We start from the raw sequence: 16,302 nt of genomic DNA on the forward strand, positions 1-16,302 counted from the left end.
AGATGCAGTCTCTTGCTTCCAGTCTATATTACCATTATTAAAGTCACCCATGGTGATAACTCATTTGTTGCTGGCTAGGCCAATTTGCCTATACATTTCCTTCTCATTTCCCTCCATATTACCAGGCCTATAGCAATACCCAACTAAATATTTCATCCTGTTTACTTCTACCTCACACCATACCGCCTCAAAACCGTGACCACTAATTGCACCTTGCAATTCCACCTTAGATGGGCACAACTCATCTGCTACCATTAACAGTGCTCCTCCTCCCTTTCTTCCCTGTCTATCTTCACGAAAAATATCATATCCTTTCATCTCTATTCCTGTCAGGATGTCATTGTCATCTAATCATGTCTCACTTATACCAATAATTTTGGGGCGAACAGACTCGAGCAAAGCAACAATTTCGTTCTCCTTATTTCGAATACTTCTAGCATTAGTGAATAAACATAAGAAATCATTACTGCTTCTACAAGTCCTACGATGTGACTCTTCAATATCTTCCCCAGTTACTTCCTCTATATTACCACCAATTCTACAACTTTCCTCACATCTAAATTCTTCCCAGCCATCTCAATCTGTGTTTGTCCGCTTACACACTCACATCTGAATTCAGCACCCGCATGTTTCATAAAGTTTCTCCGCATCCACCCTGACCCCCCCCCGTTTCCCTTTTCCTGTTGTACCTCCACTCTCTCATTTACTTCATTCATAATATTCACCTCCCCATTTGCAAGTGAACAAATACCTCTCCCTACCCTACTTTTTTGCTCTTTCATATCACTTCGCACCATCTCAGATATATTCATTACAGTCATTACTTCTCCTGCCAGTAACAAAATCTCCAGCAGACTCACACCAAAACCATTTAAATGCAGCCCATCTTCTTTACACAATTCCATCCGTCCCTCAAATTCCTCCCACACATTCACAAAATGCACTCCATTCTCCTCACTTAACTGCACTAACATATTCATAATCTTTGCTCACCTCCTCAATTCATCACTACAGTGGTGCACCCAGAGGGGAGGCCAAGGGGCCCGGGCACCCCCCAAAGAAAAGGAAAAAACACTAGAAAAATTTCCAAAAATCTTTTCCTAATTAAAATTCATTTTTTTTATTTATGTTGTGTGCTACTTATGAATTAGCGATCACTGCAGATGCTCAGTTATAGGTCGTATGCGATGTATAGTGTGTATTTGCAAAACGTCTACTCAACTCGGCCCCCCCCCCCAAAGGTTAAATCCTGAGTGCGCCACTGCATCACTATCATACCTTGGCAACACACTGGCTACCTTTCCTACCACACTGTTATCTTTTACTCTCTCCTTAATAATCTCCTTATATCCAATCTGGCATTTTCCTTGTTCCCATCCAAATCACTTGTTCCTACTACAACCACCAACTCTTGTGCTCTCTTATTCCTCATGTCCAACGCTTCAATCACTCTCTTCATTCTACCACCAGGAAAACAAACCTTATGCATCTTCTCATTAACCACACCTCTAATAATGGAATCTCCATAGAGAACCACTCTCGAATCATTCGATATATCCTTCGCATGGCCATCTTTCCTTTTTCTCTTTTTCACTCTTCCATGTATGTCTCTAATTCTTTTCATCTCATTTCGCATGCAGTTCATCTCTTGCCTCGTCATCATCAACTGTTTTCATGTCCGCATCCAATATATATTCCTGTCTGACATTTTCATGTAGTTTCATATTATGTCTTTGGATATTTTTGGTCGCGCAGCATCTACAGCAGTCCTCACACTGATGTTCTGACGAGGATATCCAAAAGATAATTAACTGACTCATTTTCCTTCTCTTGAGCAACATTCTGATCCTGTAGTGGAGATACAAGGCTGAATTATGACGAGTGTCACTGTTGAAAATATGAAAAGTGATATTTTTTCAATTTTATTATTATTTCAATAAACAAAGAAATTAGTCGGAACACTAAATTAGCTGTATACAAGACTGTGTTCAAACCAATTTTAACTTATGGATCTGAGAGCTGGGTCAGAAGTAAAACACTTGACCAAAGACTAGAGACCGCAGATATGAGAGTCCTGAGAAAGATTAGAGGCGTGAACAGATGGCATCAATGGCAATATCATATTAAAAATGAGGATATTAGGAAAGAACTTGACATTGTCAGCATCCAGGAGTGCGTTAGCAGAGCTAATCTCAGGTGGTATGGTCACTTGAATAGAATGGGAGAGGAAAGATTAGCAAAACAAGTGTTCTCTGCCAGGTTTGCAGGAAAACGACCCAGAGGAAGACCAAGATATAGGTGTATTGATACGGTACAAAGTGCCTTAGACGATAGAAATATAAGATCTGAAAATGTTGGAGTCTTGACAAGTAACAGACTGATTTGGAGGAAAATTGTAGATAGGAAGTTAGTAATGATGTAATTTTTTCATGTAGTACTGTCATATCCTGTACACCCCTTGAGGGTACATGGCAGGAATTTGATGATGATGATGATGATGATGAAACAAATCCACTGCGATCTAACGCCAATATTCGTTGGCGCTTGTCATTGCACGTTATGTCATTCCGACACTGCCCAAACAGCAGTGTATTTTTAGTGTCCATATGCACCTTATTTCTGAGATATGAAACGTTTATTATTGGTGCATGTGCGTGTGAACTATTTTTTGTCAATCTTATTTTATTTTGTTAAAATAACATATACTTATTTATTTATTATAGATACAAGGCTGAATTAAGACGAGTGTCACTGTTGAAAATATGAAAAGAATTATATTTTTGCAATTATCGTTACACAAAACAAATCCACTGTGATCTAACGCCGATAATCGTTGGTGCTTGTTATTGCACGTTACGTCATTCCGACACTGCCCAAACAGCAGTGTATTTTTAGTGTCCATACGCACGTTATTTCTGTGAGATATTATTATTATTTGACACCTTCAGGGAGTCCAAAGACTCATCGAGGGAGAGTGTGCCAACAGCATCGAACGATTGGATCCCTTCCAACTACTAATCGTGCTCAAACTTACTTAACTGAGCCATTAGTAGCAGAGGCTCTACCAATCGACCAACCTTTGCCGGCATATGGAACGTTTATTATTGGTGAGTGTGCGTGGTGAACTATTTTTTGTCAATCTTATTTTATTTTGTTAAAATAACATAGAATTATGTATGTATTATAGATACAAGGCTGAATTAAGACGAGTGTCGCTGTCGAAAATATGAAAAAAATTATATTTTTTCAATTATCGTTACAGGAAACAAATCCACTGCGATCTAACGCCGATATTCGTTTGCACTTGTCATTGCTATTGATACGAAATTTTTATTATTGGTGTTTGTTCGTGATGAGGATGAAATATTTTTAATAGAGCAGTTTTTAATATGTAAATTTATTTATTAATAAATTCGTTACTGATGATGAAACGTAATGAATAATCCTTGACAAATTACTAATGAGAAGTGAAAGATGTGCGCGATTGTAGGGCAGTATAATAGAGAAAAAGCCACTATAAGAAGTGCATATGATTGGTGCAGTATTAACAAAAGATCGTGCTAAACAAAACAAGCTGACAATTGAATTGAAATGCTAATTCTCTTAAACCGATTTCCGTAACATCTGAAATGCGTTCACTATATATTTCTTAGTTTTAACACGTTTGGTAGTGTCAAGCAAAACCATATGTTGCACCTGCTGTGTATAGCAGTTTCTGTTGAAGGGAAGATGTGATTCATTAGTTAGTGTTTATATTCCCAGTTGTCAGTAATTGCACTATTTGTCGAGAAAGATATTACACAGTCTGCAAATGATGTCTATGAACCTTATCCAGTGACATGATAAAACTAATTGGTTTTCGTTTTTGTGGTATAATGACTGTTGGGTATTGTTTACTGGGGAGCGAATTATCGCTCAAATGTGAAATTCGGGGCGATAGAGACTCGCAATTTGAGTAGGAGAATTCATGCATAATATAATTTAATATACATATATATATATATATATATAGACTATAAAAGTTTATGAAATTCACATCGTATGATACTTTATGGTTGTTTCCTTAAGTATATAATAAGTGGGTTCTAAAATGTTTAGTTTTAGTATGTATAGCTATAACGTTTTTATTAATAAACTATAATAAGCACATATTTAACTGTCAATGGCGCCTTTTTTATTTGGTAAACTAAACGCTGTATTTTTGTAAAATATCTTGTTGCCGTAATATGGCTGAACGATCGTCTTTATTAAGCAGCGCTGTAAGGCAGGCTGCCTCTATGCTACATCCTGTCGACGGTAACTGGGCAAAGCACAGCGTAAGAATGAATTCACGGTCTGTCAAACTAACAATTTCCACTAAAAATATAATAAACAATCCAGAATATTTATAAAATTTTCGCTGAGTCGATGCTTACTCTGTGAAATAAAATCTGTGGTAATATTGATAACGTTTCACTTCAAACGATATAATTCAATAAGAATAAGAAAATTTATATATTTTTTTTATTATTTTCCGTGGTGAAATGGCGCCCCTATCTTCAAGCGCCCTTGTGCAGCGCACAGCCGCACAGCTCGGCCCTGGTTACCCGCTCTCTTCCAGAGAGCAGGTCAATTTCTCAAAATTCGAGCCATCGATTTCTGGATAACAGTAGTTTGCATTCCTTTTACTCTTTTTCGGAACTCTTGTAATGTGCAAACAGACATGATCCCAAGAATATAACTAGTGGAGTTGTTAGTTTTGCACTGAGCGGTATTATTATCTATACTAGAATGAAAAACGGAATAATAAAAATTATGTCTAATATTGAAGTTAAAATACTGAACAATATTAAATTTGTGAATTCTAATCAAAACAAGTATCCATTTAAAAACACGAAAATGTTTTTAATCTAAATAGTATTCGCCATTCATTTCAAAAGTGTTGTGGGGGGAGGGAATCTTATTAAAATACTTTAGTACTGTAAGTGAATTTTGTTTTATGTGTTCTACAAAAAAAAAAATTTTAAATGATAATTGTAATCAATAAGTTGAGCAATTCCTAAATTAAAGAAAAAACAACAATAATCATATAAAGAACTTTTTAAACGTAAGTAGAATAATAGAATTTGCTATTATTCTACTTTCAAGTAGAATAATAGCAAATTCTAGTTTTCAAGGTTCAAGGAACAAGGATATCCATATTTAGAAAGAGGAAATTTGATATGTTATAGTAGGCAGGATTACTATTGTATTACCTAGCCATTAACGGACTGTAATCCTTCATCCAAGTGTAAGCAAACAAAGTTTGCCCCTGAAAATATCTTCAGGACTGAGGTACGGTGGTGCAACTCTGAGCAAGCGTGGACCAAGCTCTCATCACTCCTTGTCTCAGTATCTCCCATAATGCAAAGCACATCTCCTTGCGGATATGTTTAATGCTATGCATTAAGGGAAGGACCACTACTCAGACCGGTTTCGACCTTTAAACTTCCAACATTAACGGACTGGTGAAAGACTTCGGATTGATTTCAATACAAACCTGTAGAATAGAGAACGTGTTAGTTCTAAATTCAGTTTAGGCGCAGTTTTCTTCCATAACGAATGAAAACCTTTCAGTGCCTATAGTTCATTCAGTTAATATAAACTTAACTTACGATAACACGTCCGGAACGGAATTCCTTTGCCCTTTTTGATTACGATGCAAACTGATTTCGCAATCCATTGCTTTTCTTTGTTTAAGTCGAGCAAGAGAATATTTTTGTTCGCATGTTTACTCTTGTAGAACACAAAAGAGCAAGAGCACTCTTTGGCCTAAAGGAATTTTGTTTAGAAGACCTCGTTCTTGGGAAGCACGATGCTCCATAAAGCCATAGTAAATCCCAGTTCTCTTTTACACATAAAACTGGACTTATCGAAAGATTGTATAAAAAGCTCTGATCAACGACAAAAAAATGATTTTACTTATAAGATAAAGTTTCCGAAACTGATAAAATGATAACAGATCGACTGTAAATTAAAATATAGATAATCTACATGATATTATTATTATTATTATTTCGGGCTACTCCAGGGAGTCCTTAGACTCATCGAGGGAGGCCCTAAACTCCATGTCCACACAACTATTTGACATTCTCACAGTATCTATCATACCTTGCCTTGAACTCGTTCACTGTCATAGCACCCACAACAGAGTCTGGCAGCTTATTCCACTCATTTACCACTCTAATAGTAAAGAACCCAGCTCTAACACCCCTGCTAACCACACTCTTGCCCAGCTTCCATAGGTGTCCAATGGTTCTCCCACCAAATATATCTACATGAGTCATGTAGATAATCCAGTTGAATTATCTACATGACTCATGAGAATAGCCAAAGGCTTCATTTCGACGATGTTAAATAGATAACGATAGAGGATATTAAAGATCCATCCTTATTTCGTAGCCGAAGGGAGGAAAAGTTTTGAATGTTGACCGAAGTGCTTAGGAGAATACAATCCTCAGCATACGAATTGCCTTAACTTGCAGTACTTAAAAGACATGAACTCAACCTCGGCAATGAGATAAGGATAGATCTCTAATATCCCATACTTCCATTTGAAAATGAAGCGGCTTTTCTTTTGATTATTACACTTTTAACATTTCTCATCTCAGAAAATTTGGGTGCTGTTCGTAAAGAACAAGGTTAAAGACGAAACATAACACAATTTATAAACAAAAATAAAAAGTATCTTGAATATATATTTTTTTTTTTACTTTCTGTATATTTTTCTCAAAGCATATTTTATTTAGAACCATAATACGAACATAGGATGTTTTAACAATGATTCAAAGTTTAATCTCATTGAAATAAAGACAATCTGTCGAAATGCATAATAGTTTGAGTGTAAGTTTATAGATTTTAAATACAACTGAAACTTAGGAAATAAGGGGGGGGGAGAATAAACAGCAAATATGTTGGTTGTAGATTTCAGATGATCATTTTCAAAATCAGCATATACGATTTTCTAGAGAAAAACATATTTCGTCCATATTGAAGTGCTTCTGGAGCGCAATTGGAAGAACGATGGCACATTGCGTCCTTCGACTGGGAAAGACCTGAGTTTTATTCTTAATCGTGACGAGAGGAATCTTTGTAAGGGCTTTTACAACTGAAGGTGACTTAGCTGATCTCATACTGGTAGCAGGGTTTTTTCTCCTGAAAACTCGGGTTTTTTGATCCCGCATACACGCAAATCGGCCATGAGAATACACACGATTTACAAATGAAAAATACTATTATTAATTGTTGGTGAGCTGTAGACGGTGTTGTGGATTCTTGGAGAATTAAGTAGTAGAGATGGTGTGGTGTTATACTTGGGGGATTAAGTAGTAGGGGAGACGGCAAGATCTCGATGACTCCTTGGAGGTATCATATAATCAGTGACGGCTCGTGGCTTGATATCGTGGGGAGGGGTAGGGTTGCAACTTTCGAAATATACATACACACTGTGAGTACAGTGTATACGTGTTTGGATTTAATATCAAAATTATGGTAAAAATTAAACATGAAACAATATTGTTTATTATCGATAAAATTATACAGTTTAGTATAATTCAAAATTACTTGAAAATAAAATCCATTATCATAACCCCCAATAATGTTCTAAAATAAAAACTATTAACAAATGTTATGTCTTTAATTGTAATGTCCAAATATTTAAAGAGACTGAGTAAACACAATAAGCACTACTAACACTCTACTACTGGCGCAAATTGCACATAAACAACAGCGGAACTGCGCGCAACGGACAGTGCCGCATTACGCTAATAGCTCGCATCTCACTATGACTTGCATATGCTTGCGCGCGTAGAAATATGCCACTGTGCAAAACACAGTGCTGCTAGCGTCCTTCGCCCTCCTAAGTGCTACAAGATGGATTTTTATTATTTTTTATACAAAATAAGAGAATTGTATAGGATTGTTGATGATAAAATTAAATATTACAAGCAAATATAAATAAATTAATAAATATATTTATATATCGAGAAAAATTGAGGATGCTGCAGTTCCGCAGTGCCTATGCACGAGCTGTTGCATATAATAATAATAATATTTAAAAAATATTATTTAAAAAAAAACATTGATTAAATTGTTATAACAGAGTTATAACAATTTAATCAAACAGGAATGGAACAATACTGTGTTATGCAATGGGGAAATCGTTCAAAACTAAGAACCCACTACTGTATATGAATAAATTTATTTAACGTACTTTATATTATGGTACCTCTGATTGGTACCAGTGGAGATTGAACTGCCCACTCAGTCTCCAAAAGTTAGATAGGGCTAAATGGCCTCGCCTACTCCCCGTATACGGGAATAAAATGGTGTTAGATGATTTTTTTTTTTTTTTATATTATGGCACATTGAAATGTACTATTTATTCGTATATTCAATGATTTTCTCGATTGCATAACATCCCACCATGTGGGGCACCTGTTCATGGTGGAGGGGACCTCCCAGTGATGGTACTGACTCTTTCATTCTTCCTCTTTTTCTTTGCTTTTCTTTCCGTATTCTTTGCTCTACTTCTCCTGAGTCTTTTTCATTATCCTTTTTCTAGACCACCATCACTGGAATCCAACGCCCTGTCACCGTGTTTGCCGTGCGGTGCTACCCGTGGACATTCAGAAAAGGGGATCCTGGTAGTCTTGCACTACTTTGGCACCTGCTTCGGCAAGACTGGCTGGTCTGGATGGCCCAGCCAGGATCAATTGGCTAGTGGGCTAGCCTGCAAGGTTCAATGGTGTTGCAGTAAGTCTCTCACCTCATGGTCCGGGGTCGGGATCCTAGACCTGCTGCAGAGCCGGATAGCGTCCAGGATAGCCCTGGACTTTCCACTCCTGAGGGCAGTCTTTGCTTGCCGGATAGTGGGCATCCATGTGTGGTTTCATGGTGGATGGGGAGCTCTGGCGCCGAACTAAAAACTCCTTAAATATGAATCCTTCATCCTCAAATGTTTCAGGGACCCTAACAAAGTCCCAACAAAGTACTGATACCTCAGATACAGCATATGGAAACAGAAGCAAGAAACAAAAGATATCCGATACTAACATAAATGTACCAACATTTTTAATCATTCATGCAACAGGTAAAAAACCAATTGGAAAATTCTCACCCTTCTTTATCCAAAAAGGTTTAGATGTCTCAAAAAGGAAGCCTCCCAAAATTGTCGAGAAATTGCATTCTGGTGATGTCCTCGTGGAAACACGGTGTAAATAACATTCCGAGAAACTTGAGAGCAACGACAATGGGTGGAATACAAATTGCAGTAACACCTCACAGAACACTCCATTCCAGTAGAGGAGTGATATCAGAATGGGATCTCTTTGATGTTCCTGATGAGGAGATATGTTCAGAGCTTAAAGATCGAGGAGTGATGGGTGTGAGGTGCATCCTGATACTTAGGAATGGTCGCCTACTCTCAACCAAGAACATCATCCTTACTTTTTGGTACACCTAGGCTTCTGACGTCTGTAAAAGCAGGGTATCTCAGCTGTCCTGTTAGAATGTACATCCCTAAACCGCTGAGATGCTTTAAATGTCAAAGATATGGACATGCCCAAACTGCCTGTCATGGTTCTACTATCTGTGCTCGATGTGGTAGTACATGATAACAAATCTTGCTGTGAAAAAAAAGCTAAATGTGTCAACTATCAGGGAGATCCTCCAGCTTACTCTCGTGCATGTCAGAAATGGAAAGATGAAAAAGAGATACAAAAAATTAAAACAAAACATAACATATCAGGATGCAAAAAAGAAAGCTGGCCACCATTACCTGCTCTACGGTCCACTTATGCTGAAAAAGCAAAAATTAAAAAAGTGTAACAGCAACTCAAACATGTTCTATCCCATCATCTGATAATTTCACCATACCTGAACTTTATGATTGTAAGTGCTTCTTTGTTGAGCGCATTAATCACAAGACTTATGGCCTTACTCCAGAGACAACTTCAAAAATGGTCCCATTCGACGAAAACTCACCTGTCAAAAAATTATGGCGGAGATATCACTCAAAGATAAACCCCAGACACTTCCACAGAAAAAATGGATACTTCGGTACCGACTGAAAGCAAACTAAACCTTTCAAATTGACCCTAACACATTTGATGTTTTGAACATTCTACCAGAGGAAGAGATGGACAATGGCCTTCCATTCTTCCCTAAAACAGTGGATAAATATAAATCTGACAAAGTAAGCCCTCAACCTCTCGAAAACCAGACAAGTCAATAAAATCAAGACAATAGGAAAATTTTTACAATGAAACTGTCGTGGGATTTGCCAGAATATTGATGATATGAAGATGTTGTTACAGAAACACAAACCTTTCTGTTTCTGTCTACACGAAACGTACTTAAGACCCAATGAGGACCATGCCTTTAGGAATTTCACTGTTGTACGTAAGGACAGAACTGGAGGTGGTCCTGCTCATGGAGGAGTAGCTATCCTGGTGGACAGTCATATTCTTTTCCATCAGGTCCAACTTAATACTTCTCTGGCAGCAGTAGCGATTCGCTTCTCCGTGGGATTTCTTATTACAGTATGTTCAATTTATTTACCACCAAATGCTGAGTTAAATGAAATTGATCTTGATAACCTTATCTCGCAACTGCCTGAACCCATACTTTTGATGGGTGACTTTAATGGTCACAATACTCTATGGGAGGAGGTAGTGCCAACACTAATAGACGAGGTCGAATCATTGAAATAATTCTTGATAATAATAACCTTTCCCTTTTAAATAATAAACTCAATACTTTCTTCCATATGCCTGCCCGTTCATATTCTGCAATTGATCTTACAATCTGCTCCCCTTCCATTCTTCCACTACTCACGTGGGACGTTGAAGAGAACATATATGGAAGTGACCACTTTCCTGTTCTCTGCACAATGTCTTCACAGGAACCATGTTCACCCACACGGATACCTACATGGAAAATGGACTAAGCTGACTGGAACACTTTCTCTCATCTTGCAAAATTTAATGCTGATACCATCAGTCAAACATCTATCAATGAAGTGGTAAAATATATAACAGAATACGTTGTCCAGGCAGCAACAGCCTCCATCCCAAAAACATCATCTCGGTTTCCAATCTATCCAAAGCCTTGGTGGAACCCAGAATGTCAGGGAGCCAAAAAAAAAAAAAAAAGATCAACACAAAGCTTGGGACATATTTCGTAGATAGCCTACCCATCAAACTTAATAGCTTTCAAGCATACTTGAGCCAAAGCACGTTATGTAAGACGTCAGAGTCAAAAACAATCATGGATCCAATTTACTAAATCAATTAATCAAATGACCAGTCCAAAAATTGTATGGGATAAAATCCTGAAAATTAAAGACAGATATAGAACACATTGTTTGTCTACCTTAGACCATAATAAAAGTGTCATTGCTGATCCCAAAGCTATTGCAGATACTTTGGGAGAAACGTTTGCTAGAATCTCAGCAACAGCTTCATATTCTCCTGGATTTTTAATACTGAAAGTGCAGCAAGAGAAACAAAGGCTTAATTTTTCTACCAATATTCTTCAGCCATATAATCATCCATTTGTTAAGGAAGAACTAAACAGAGCTCTCCTACAATCTAACCCTAGTGCAGTAAGACCTGATGACATCCATTATGAAATGATAAAAGATCTACCATCATCCTCTATGGATCTTCGTCTTTTATTATACAATAGAATACTTGCAGAGGAAGAGTTTCCAAATTCTTGGCATAAGTCAATTGTCATTGCTATCCTAAAACCAGGAAGAGATACAACACAAGTAAATGATTATCGACCCATTGCTCTGACCAGCTGTCTTTGTTAAGATACTAGAGAAAAGGTTAATGCGAGACTTCTCTGGTATTTAGAAAGCAACAATCTTCTCTCCAGTACACAATGTGGTTTTCGTAGACATCGATCAACTTTAGACCATTTGGTTTGTTTAGAAACTTGTATAAGGGATGCATTTCTGAAGCGAGAACATCTTGTCTCAGTTTTTTTTTTTTTTTTGACATGGAAAAATCTTATGACACAGCCTGGAGATTGGCATATTAAAAGACCTCTATAACCTAGATCTCAAAGGACACCTCCTATATTTATTAAAAACTTTCTGTCCAGGCAAACTTTCCAAGTTAAAGTGGGAAGTACGCTATCTCGACCATATCATCAAGAACAGGGTGTTCCACAAGGCTCTGTCTTAAGTGTGACCCTTTTTGCTATTAAAATTAACACAATCATTGAGCAGCTTCCCCCCACTGTAAACAATGCTCTATATGTTGATGACTTCACAATTTACTGTCACTCACGTAACATTAGGGTAATTGAAAGACAACTTCAGCAAGCAATTGATTATGTCTCTCTGTGGACTCTTAATAATGGATTTAGGTTTTCAACAGAAAAAAGTGTGTGTGTACACTTCTATCGAAAAACGCACTCATCATACAGATCCTGAACTAAGAATGGGACATACTGTTATTCCAGTAGCTACAGTAACCAAATTCTTGGGACTCATCTTTGACAGAAAACTTACATTTCTAGCACACATTCGTCAACTAAGAGAAAAGTGCAAAAGAACTTTGAACCTACTTCGCATTCTATCCTCTACTGAGTGGGGTGCTGATCGAGCTTCATTGTTCCATCCTTATCGTGCACTTATACATTAAAAGCTGGATTATGGGTCCCAAGTCCATGGTTCTGCAAGGCAGAGTAACCTACGATGATTGGATTGCATCCATCATCAGGATATACGGATAGCTACTGGTGCCTTTCGCACATCACCCACTCAAAGTCTCTATGCTGAAGCAAATGAACGGGCTCTATCACTTCGACGGAAACAGTTATCTCTTAATTACGCCCTAAAAATGAAATCTCTTCCAGATCACCGTACATGTAATAGTATCTTCTCTCTGCATTGGGAAGCTCAATATCACATACATCAAACTACTATACATCCTTTTAGTATGCGTGTTAAAGGAATTCTGCAAGCTGTTGGTATAAATGTTGACAACGTTAGCTACAATAAAGATAACAGCATTCCTCCATGGCAGGTTTGCACACCATCCTGCAACCTCTTACTTTGTCAGCTACAGAAATCTTATACTCCATCATCAATCTACCTGCAATTGTTTAATGCACACAGAGCAGCATACACTGATTTCTTACTCATCTATACCGATGGTTCAAGAACTAATACCTCTGTTGGCTGCTGCTGTGTTTCCTGACATTATTATTTCAAATCAGATCCCACCAGACAGCAGTAATTATACAGCAGAGTTACATGCGATTCAGCTTGCACTTGTGCATATAAAAGAAAACTGCTACCAAAAGTGTATAATTTATACAGACTCGTTGAGCTCTTTACAGACTATCTCCTCTCCTATGTATAATCCACATCCAGTACTTTATGAGGTGTTACACCTGTTTCACAAAATTAACATCCTTAATTTTGATGTTCAGTTCTGCTGGATTCCCAGCTACATCGGAATTAAGGGAAATGAGGCTGCAGATGCAGCTGCTAAATCAGCTCATACCTTCTCCACATACTATTTGACAGTTCCATATACAGACTACAGACAGCTTATAAGATCTGAGCTAATTGCTCAGTGGGAGTCAACATGGCAAGAAGCATTAACAAACAAATTATATGACATTAAACCTGAAATTAAACACTGGCATTCTAGTCAACGTACAAAGAGAAGTGGAGGAGGTTGTCCTTGCTAGGCTCCGCATAGGTAACAGTCACCTTACGCATTCTCATTTACTGAGAGCTGATGACCCTCCCATATGTGAAAAATGCAACACACATCTCACTATTTATCATATTCTGGTAGATTGTCAAAAATTTACACGAGACAGGAATGAAATTTTCACCTATCTAATCAAGCCATATACACTCAAGGAAATGCTAGCAGACTCAGGAAAACTGCATGATTTTTTTTAAATTTTTTAGAAAGAATTAATTTGTACAAACACATCTGACTATAAATTTGTTTATATGTAAATACTGTTTTGCTTAACTTAACTTTTACATACATATTATTCATTAGGTTAAATTTGACCAATTATGTATTACCGTAGGCCTTGATGTTGTATATTTGTATCACCCTGCTGTAATTTTGTTAATATGTAAATACCATAATGCTAACCTTAAATTTTAGGCATCAATGCTGTATAATAACTCCTTTCTGACTCTCCAAGTATTAGTATAATAATGTTTGTTGTAATCTTACTAGATGTAGATACTGCTTTCCTTGACTTGTTTTGTATATACATATGTTAACCTGTACTGTTATTTATTTATGTGCTGCTGAAATCTCTGCAGTAATTTTGTTTATATGTAGATACTGCATTGCTTAACATAAATTTTGTGTATGCATTTTATTTACTACTTTATTTTTCGACTAATTACGTAGTGCTGTAGGACACCTTGTCTATTTGTGTACCTTCTAGTAATTCTGTTTATATGTATTTATACTACATTGCTAAATTTAATTTTCATCAATGCATATTATATAATAATCCCTTTTTGCCTATTTTTGCACTGCTAAAAGCATCTATTATAATTTTACATATACGTAGATACTGCATTCCTTGGCTTAGTGTTTCGTATCTTGTGTATTAACTTATATTGTTAACTATTTTTGTACTACTGTAATAACCTCTGTATGACCTGTGTTGTCTTTGTCCCAAATAAACTATAAACCAAGCCAAACCATTGCGTAACAGGGAGTATTGTAACATTCCTATTTGATTATCAGTTTCAATAGTCATAGCATTTTAATTTTTGAAGAATCGATTACGAAAATGTTTTTGGCCTGTTTATCATAAACATATCTATTAATATTAATGATGAACAGAGTCTGATTTCGTTAATTGTGAATAGTTCTTATTCCCAGGGCAGGTTTTAATATTCAGAATAAAGTTCTCGGAATTCTTAATTTACTTATTATATCTGAAGCAACTAAGGCTAGGGATAGTCATTGCGATATTTCTGTCACATCTATTTTCAGGTTGGTTTATATGTTTAGAGAGGTAAACAAACAAGACAAGCTATAACGGTTTGAAAACAGCTGAACCAGGAGTTTGATAAATGCCTAGAAAAAGCTCCATGCTTATTCTTTCTTAACCGCATTTGAACCCAGCCCTTGCCAACCGAAAAGTTATGCAGGGTGTTAACTTTTTCATTAGTACTTTAAAGCAGGGAATGCATCCTATTTTTAAGTGCCCCGTGCTGATATTTAGGTACGTGTTTTAATCTAACTCGAGGTTTATGATTTCTTTGACTTGAAAAATATTTTTGATGTTTCTGGAATATTGGAACTTTAAACGATACTTTTTTTTAATAATGTAGTTGAAAATAACAATGTACAGTTGACACAGTACTATTCGAGCCATTTAAACATTTGGAATAATGGTATATCTAGAGTAAAACATGTGGATCACTCTTATGTGTTTCGTTGCTTTCTGTGGGGACTTTCAAGATCTCAAGTACCTTAAAGAAAAACATTTCAGTAGAGTCATTCTCCTTAATACGCCGTCCAACGAGATGAAGGAGTTGGAGGGGGGTAAAGCTACTCCCAACTCTATTAGTGCGGCGTTTATTCTGGGAACTACCGAAAGAAGCTATATTTATCCCAACCACGGTTAAAGAGACGCTGAAAGCAGAGTAAGTATTGCATGTGTAATGTTTCGCAACAGGATTTGAATAGCGGATCTTTTGTTTAAAAGTAAACTTCAAATAATAGATAACTTGATCTGTTCAAAAAGTTTCCGTTTGTGATAGGTGATAATATTGGAAGAAGAATCAACTTCGAGAACTAGTCGGTAGATGTTTTCTATTTATAGTGTGTTTGTTTTTTTTTTGAAAGACGCAGGCATAAAGCATGGTAGGCAAGACAAATGAAATAGTTACAAGGAATATGAAACTATATTATCTAGTTTTACTGTGCTATATTCGTGCATCTCAAATTGTAGGTAAGTTGTATTTTAGTTTGAGAATGTTAGAAGAAATACTAAAATCCTTTTTTTCGAAATTTACACTTTCATGTTTCCATATCTTAGGATTTAGAATTCCTTTGTGCGTGCATGTGTGTTTATTGGATTTTAATATTTCATTTTTGGGAGAATTAGAATTTACAGTAGAAACCTAATAATTATATTCAATTATATGATCAGGACCGAATTAACCGGTAATCAAAGCACTCAACTGCGCGGTGTAATACAAGGAAAAGACTCATGGCAGATTGATGCTATCTTAGGGACACTCCTTCCAATTGTTGCCACACACACACA

The 16,302-nt window shown here is 36.7% G+C and overlaps 1 protein-coding gene across 3 annotated transcripts in view; it reads left to right on the forward strand.

Annotated features, from left to right (window-relative positions):
* The first annotated feature begins 2,979 nt into the window (after nucleotides 1–2,979).
* LOC150100660 (neuroplastin-like) overlaps nucleotides 2,980–16,302 on the forward strand; it is a 168,698-nt gene continuing 155,375 nt past the window's right edge. For 2 of the 3 annotated variants that reach the window (XM_090401135.1, XM_090401134.1), the window contains exon 1: nucleotides 15,708–15,984. The gene's annotated coding sequence lies outside the window, so the exon portion shown is untranslated. Of the gene's footprint in view, nucleotides 3,108–15,707; nucleotides 15,985–16,302 lie in introns of those variants that run through there. The other variant, XM_090401136.1, reaches the window with a different exon arrangement.

The sequence above is a fragment of the Typopeltis vanoorti genome, chromosome 12 (genome assembly GCF_054136105.1).
Source record: "Typopeltis vanoorti isolate ZY-2024b chromosome 12, IOZ_Tvanoo_1.0, whole genome shotgun sequence".
Classification (NCBI taxonomy): Eukaryota; Metazoa; Arthropoda; class Arachnida; order Uropygi; family Thelyphonidae; genus Typopeltis; species Typopeltis vanoorti.